The 6,701-nt window shown below is 32.3% G+C and overlaps 1 long non-coding RNA gene across 1 annotated transcript; it reads left to right on the top strand.

Moving 5' to 3' along the window:
* The first annotated feature begins 755 nt into the window (after positions 1-755).
* Positions 756-5,249, top strand: LOC134531532 (uncharacterized). The gene is made up of 2 exons (XR_010075018.1): positions 756-1,074; positions 3,010-5,249. It is a non-coding gene; the product is annotated as an uncharacterized LOC134531532 (long non-coding RNA).
* The last annotated feature ends 1,452 nt before the right edge of the window (positions 5,250-6,701 follow it).

The following is a 6,701-nucleotide window of genomic DNA, read 5'->3' as shown; positions in this document are numbered from 1 at the left end:
CTGCGGCCTCGCGCCTAACCACGTGAAACGCGGGAAAACCGACCCAGCCAGTTTTGGACTTAAAGACAAGTTACAAAATATATGCTTATAAAATCATTAGACATAATTTCCCTTACATTAATCCTCTTTTAAATTGTTATTAATTTAGTTGTTTTAATTTGACAAAATAATTATATAATTAATTAGGCGCATTGCCACACCCAGCCGGGCGCTGACGTCGCTTTGGTGTTCGTCGCGGCGCACTTTCACACACTCGGCGGACATCACGCTCGGGCGTGTTCGATGCACTTAGGAGCAAGTGTTGTTGTGGCATAACGACCTTTGTCGACCAGAGGGAGCACCGGCGGTTGGCGTCAAGTCTATTGGGTGCTAAGAAAATAAATAAATAAATAAATATATTTGAGACACTTGTCTGACGAAAATGCCATAATAAACTGAGTGTTCGAGTTGTTTTGTCGACGAAAAAATAAAAACAAAACACAATATTTTTTCTCGCTATAATTATGAAAATTTATACTAGAATATTTTTTAATGAATTTATAAAGATGATTTCTTTAGTCTACTTTTCTTGCGAATAGTTTCTATTCAGTCGTTAATCTAAATAGCCAAATAGTTGATTTACACATAAACATATGTCCTTTTTCTTGTTGTGGGGGAAAAAAATGCTCTACGTTTGACAGCAAAGTGCTACATCTGCATTATTTTTTATTCTTTGGATTTAGCGGTTTTCCTTTTTAAGCAATGGTAAGGTTAATTCTACTACAGGTTAGGAAGAAAACGGGTTTTCTTATGGGCGAGTTTGGCACAGGGAAAAATTCTGCCGCTAGGTGCGCTGGCGTAGCGAAAGGGTAACATTTTACACACTGCCATGAGGGTGAACGTGAGAGAACCGCATTGAAGTCAAATAAAATAGTCGGTATGGTATTTAGTTATGTGCTTTTTGTTTGCAAGAATTATATTGAACAAGTCTTCCGTTAAGAACATGTAAATTTCACAACTTTGTGCCTTTTGGGTACGTAAATAAAAGCTATACTGCGTTTATGTTTCGCCGCGAGCAATCTGCATATTATGAAGGTAAGCAAATATTTGAGGTAAGTTATGTCTGGATGAAAAAAGATGTGCTTGTTTGTGTTTTTATCGGTTTGATATCACAGTATCTATACTATTTAGTTTGTGAACGTTGTTGATTCTCGGATTAATGGAAATTAGGCGAATAATAACTAAAGTGAAGTTGAGGTCATGACCTCACTTTACCTTACTTCAGTTTACCTGCAGGTAAGCTTTGTACTTCAATTACAGATTTACTTGTTAATATAGCAAGCATAACATAAACAACCTTTCACTTGGTTATTATTCGACTGATTTCTCGGGATATGCGACAGTCTTTCCAAGCTTAACGTAATTTTGATTCATGCCACTAATACAATTTACATACCATATTCCATTATCAGTTACAGCAAGTCCGAATTTAAAATTTACGGACACAAAACGTTGGTGATTTACTAAGATATTTAAGAGAAAAATAATTGTTTTTTCAACTTTTCATCGCTTCACTGTGAAATTTGGTTTTCAAAACTATGGGTGTAGTGAGCTTGTATGGTGCACCCATCTACTTGCAGCATTTGTGCTTGTTTAGAAATTTGAAATAGGGATAAAATGTGGTAGGTAAATGGTTGTTCCTTTTGTGCTTAATCTTCAAGCACTATGTGAAGCAGGATGGAAAATATATTCAATTAAAAAAATTAAATAATTAGATCAATGCCATTTGATGTGTAGTTTAAAGGGGCGGTTCTTAACTAAACGATTTTACTATTTTTTTTTGTAGTTAGCCTAACTCAACTGACTATTTTAATATCTCAATCGTTGTAATGTAACCAACCTAACCAACTGTCCACACCCACTATTTAAGTATTTTAAACGCAGCTTACTAAAAACCTAACCAACCATTTACACAGTATCAAAATTCTTGACATATTTTTTAAAAATTATGTTATTGTAGTATACTGTTTTAACATGTAGAAACGTTAGGTTAGCTACATTAAAATTACTGTGAAATGGAGTGAATGATTGGTTAGGTTAGTTTTATGTGTATGTTGCAGAACTATTAGTTATTAAAATGGAAACGGGACAAACAAAATAATTCAAATTTTCAACCACATGGTTGCCTTCATAAGAGTGGAGAATACACCATGTAGATATGTGTAAAGGTTTTAAGTTGGATTTTTTTATATTTAATTTACTTATTTATTATGCTGTAAGTGATGGCCTCAATTTAATTATTTGTTTATTAAATTGAAATCTCATTGCAAAGTACCACACTTAATTGAAACATATAATTCTATATCCATGTAGTATGCTTTAAAATTGTGAACTTTTATAATGAAGTACCAAAGCTGTATTTTTTGTGTTTCAATGGAATTTCACTGAAGTCAAAACACATGTTTTAGAGAAGTAATATAAGCAATTGTAACTATCACGTTTTAAAATTACTAGCTGATTGTTTTTAAATATATCAAATTGTGCTGGAAAAATCAGTGAAATAATATGTGTATTTGTATTACTAAGCCTGCACTAGAATTAATTTGTCCCTTGGCATGTAGTGTCTCTTGCTCCTGCCCTCTCTGTCGTCACCAGGTGCTCAGAGGCAGGGAATGCTACAATTGATATGTCCATAAATTTGTCCCTATTTTTCATTTTCAACACTGATTACTTTCCTGCATTTCATAACATTTTTTTCTGGGGTCTCAAAAATAGTTATTGAAAATTTTATAAGGCAAAAAAATTAAATTCCAATTGCAATATTGAACTTTTCCTATAGACATCACATAAGGATTAGTTAATTAGCTATTATTTGCTTTAAAAAGTCAGCAATGAATGTTTTTTTTTTAAATAATACATACCTCCAATATGTTTTGGTTGACCTTTGATGTGAGAAGGTAACGAAAGCCAATAGAATTAAGTGTATGTGACAACTCAATGATTGATGTTATCATTACTCTTATTCCACAGGCTGTTGATGGTGAAAGAAACAATTCTGGCTGATATTTGGTGGATAATTCCCACGTGTCAATATACTCCAAGAAACCAAGAAGTGTCTACATAAGAAATAAAGAATCATTAAGTATTTTTAATGTTTCAATACAGGAAAATCTTTATTTTTGTTAAGTGCAGTTTATGAATAGTCTATAAAATTATTTTTGTGTACTTATTTAATAAAACAAGTATATATATTTAATTTACAAAATAATTTTTAATGTGTTGTGTGCACAGGATGTGAATAAATTGGCCGAGCCCATATTTCCCATTTCATTCCCAAAAATGCTCTTGGAAGCAAAAGAAAATTGTGTTCATAAATTCATTAGTGCCTCTGGTAGTTAGTCGGTAAAGAAAACAATGACAAGTACCATTATCGCTTAAATTTTGATGTGTGGAAATTTTATTATGAATAACTGCATTATGGAAATTACATAATTTGTACAGCAATTTTTAGTTACCTGCTTCATGAGAGTAACACTCATTTTCTGGAAATTTTTTGGCTGCACATGTTTATATGTTAAATTTGGGGCCATTCTTAGGCCTGCCGCTTTACTGTCATACTTCAATAGAAGTTCCAAGTGGTTCATGCATGCTGCTTCCATCCCGATCTTAAATGAAACAAATTCCGTAACAGATTTTAACAATCAAATAATCATATTGAAATGTCAGCAATTTTTTTTTTTACATTTGAAAACTAACCTTAAATACACGTGATTTAAGCCATCTGTTTCTTATACAAGTGTGGACCATCAGAAATGAAATATAACTTTCTGTCGCCTGTGTCACTACATGGGTGGGTAACTGAATTACAAACGTTCTTCTCATATTTTATGCCAATACCAAACTTTTTCCACATTGAACGGTTTGTTGTTGCTCCATCACACACTACGCAGTCTACAAACAGACCAGCTGCATCTAGTTTCGCAATAGCATCCAGAACCAAATTTGTAAGGACATTGCCAGGGGCTGCATTTTTGGTGAGATACAGACCAACAACCTGGCCCCAGTTACAAATAAATGGCCGAAAGAATAGGACCAAACCATGGTCAGCATACTGAGAGAACTGTGTGTCTGTTGTATTAGAACCTACATCCACTAACCCTGTGATTGTACCAGACACTGAATTTAAATCCAAATGTTGTGTTAAACTTATTTCGTCAAACGGCAGTACACCATGATGTTCAATAGTGTCTTTTCTTATAAGCAAGGATTACAGTTTACATTTAATGCACTGCAGAATATAATCTGAAATGCCACATTCTGCCTTTATACCTCGGATGTGTGTGTTGATAGTGCGTACTGTGGGAACAAAAAGAATTTTTTGTTCTTGAATATGCTTGTACAAAGAAGGGCTCTTACATCGCTTAAGAATACATTCCAGTATCCATTTCTTACTAAAAGAATTTTTCTGCAACGTACAGGAATGAAAGCACTGTTTTACAGCTTCTTGCTGTTTTTCTGGCAAATTGTTTATGGCCTCTTGTAAAGCAGTAGTAGAAAGCTGTTTGTTTTTTACTTGTAAGTGTTTTATCATTGTAATGGCAGATCTTTCTTTTAGTACCGAACGCTTCACATTTCTAGTTAGAAAGCATCTTCGTGGAACTTTAGATTTACTTATTAGTCGTGTTTTGAAGCATTTGCAGTGTAGGAAAACTTCATTTGAAACAAAGCAACATTTTGGACTAAACAAAATTCCATTGCATATTGTTGCATTACTTAATATTTTTAATGACACTTGAGGTGAGTTCATGCTGGTTATTTCTTTGATATGTACCCCTTTGCAAAACTCTATTATTTCCAACTTTCTGAGAAGTAACAAAATGCTGTCTGTAGTATGGACATAGTTAAAATTTAACCTCCTCATATTTATTTTACAATTGCAAATGTACAAACTTGGCTGAGCACTGTCACGTTCCCAAACAACTTTAATTAACAAATCTGCATTGTTCTGCTCAGATTTTCGGTAGTAGAAATATGTCAGTGAAGCATCGTTTTCTGTTTTTCTGCCCAAACCATTATCAAGAGACCTTGATATTAGCCACTGCCACACATTTTCGTTTTTTGTGATGCTTGGGGAGCTGGCACTTTGTGGCTCTAAGCGAGCAATATTGACAGAATTTTTGTTATCAATGTTCTGTAAACAAGAATGTTCAAACATGATTATTATTTTGCTATATATTTCTAACAATAAATAGTCTGAAAAATTTTTATAACTATTTGTTTTACTTCAAAGTTATATGTATGTAAAACTAAGTATGTATGTGTATTTAAAACTGTGTACATGTAAAACTGTATGTATATGTATAACTGTAAATATGTAAATGACATGCTCCATAGCCTTATGGTTTCTACCAAAAAGAAGGCTCAATGGAATACAAATAAATAAATAAAAAATAATATAATAGTACACTGTTTACCTAGTTTCATACATTGTTTTATGCTTCTGATATAACTTAAATTATTGCCAAAAACTAATGTATTCCAATTAGTAACAAATCAGAGGTGGTAATTGAGTAGTTAATAAAAACACAAGATGATTTTTTTTTAATCACACTTACCTACAGTTTTTAAGATGATCCCTTCTTTTACGAACTACTGGATCTATTACAGATTCCAATGAAGATTGTTTTGACTTCATTTACATTTGCGTATTCTTTAAAGATGTGTGTATGTATGTGTAAACCATTGTGTGATAAAATAGGATTTTCTAAGCCCAGTGTAAATTAATTTTTCAGATTGAAATTAAAATTCCCTTAAAGTTTTACTTAACAGTGATTAAATTAACTCAAATAGGTTTTGTTTTATAGAAAAGCAAATACTTTGAAAATTATTATTATTCCTATTGTAATGCACTCAAAATCTTTAAAGAATTTCATCATTTTTTTTTCCTTCTGAATTGTGCTGGTGCCCAAGTTTTAATAAACATTGCAAATTATACTGCAATAAGGTAATTTTAAACAGACAATTATAGTCAAGTCTTTAAGTGAACAACTGAATTTCATGTTACGATTCTCAATTCTATACCTTTAATAATAAAACTTAAATGTATTTCTTTCAATTTTATGTTTTACTTAAAAGATATGAAAGAGCACTTTGCTGCCATAATTGTTTTACAGCAGATCCAATGTTCCTGAAGAGCCAAAAAATTGTGGAGAAATAAAAAAAAGGTAAGTTAATTTCCCCTGCCATGAAGAGAAAAAAATATTTTGTAGGACTTAATGCAATAAAACTATCATAACACACACACACAAAATTCACAGCTATGCTATAGCATAAAATCAAGTAATTAGGTATCTTGAAAACCACTGAGTACTGTGTGGTAAAAAAATTTCATTAAAAGTAAAAATGCCATCAACTGTAAATGGTTTTAAATGAGATTTTGGTTACTTTGAAATTTTAAATTTAAATGGTCATAACTGCAGCAAGTATTGTGTTTGATTCAAAAATGAACTTGCACTCATCTCTAGTTTTCTTCTGTATGTCTTGCGCTGTGTCAAGTATGGAGGCAAGTTTGGAAAAATAGTTGGCACTGCAGATTATGTTAAAGTTATTTTACCTCTTGGTATCTTGATGGTATCACCTTTAACTTCGTGAACATAATATCTTAATATCATTTGTTCCTGAAATGTGTATACATAGTTGCTAATTACTTGACATTGCAGCTG

This window comes from Bacillus rossius, chromosome 5, assembly GCF_032445375.1.
Source record: "Bacillus rossius redtenbacheri isolate Brsri chromosome 5, Brsri_v3, whole genome shotgun sequence".
Lineage (NCBI taxonomy): Eukaryota > Metazoa > Arthropoda > Insecta > Phasmatodea > Bacillidae > Bacillus > Bacillus rossius.
Note: the sequence above shows the minus strand (reverse complement) of the source record. Positions and strands in the feature narration are given on the sequence as shown.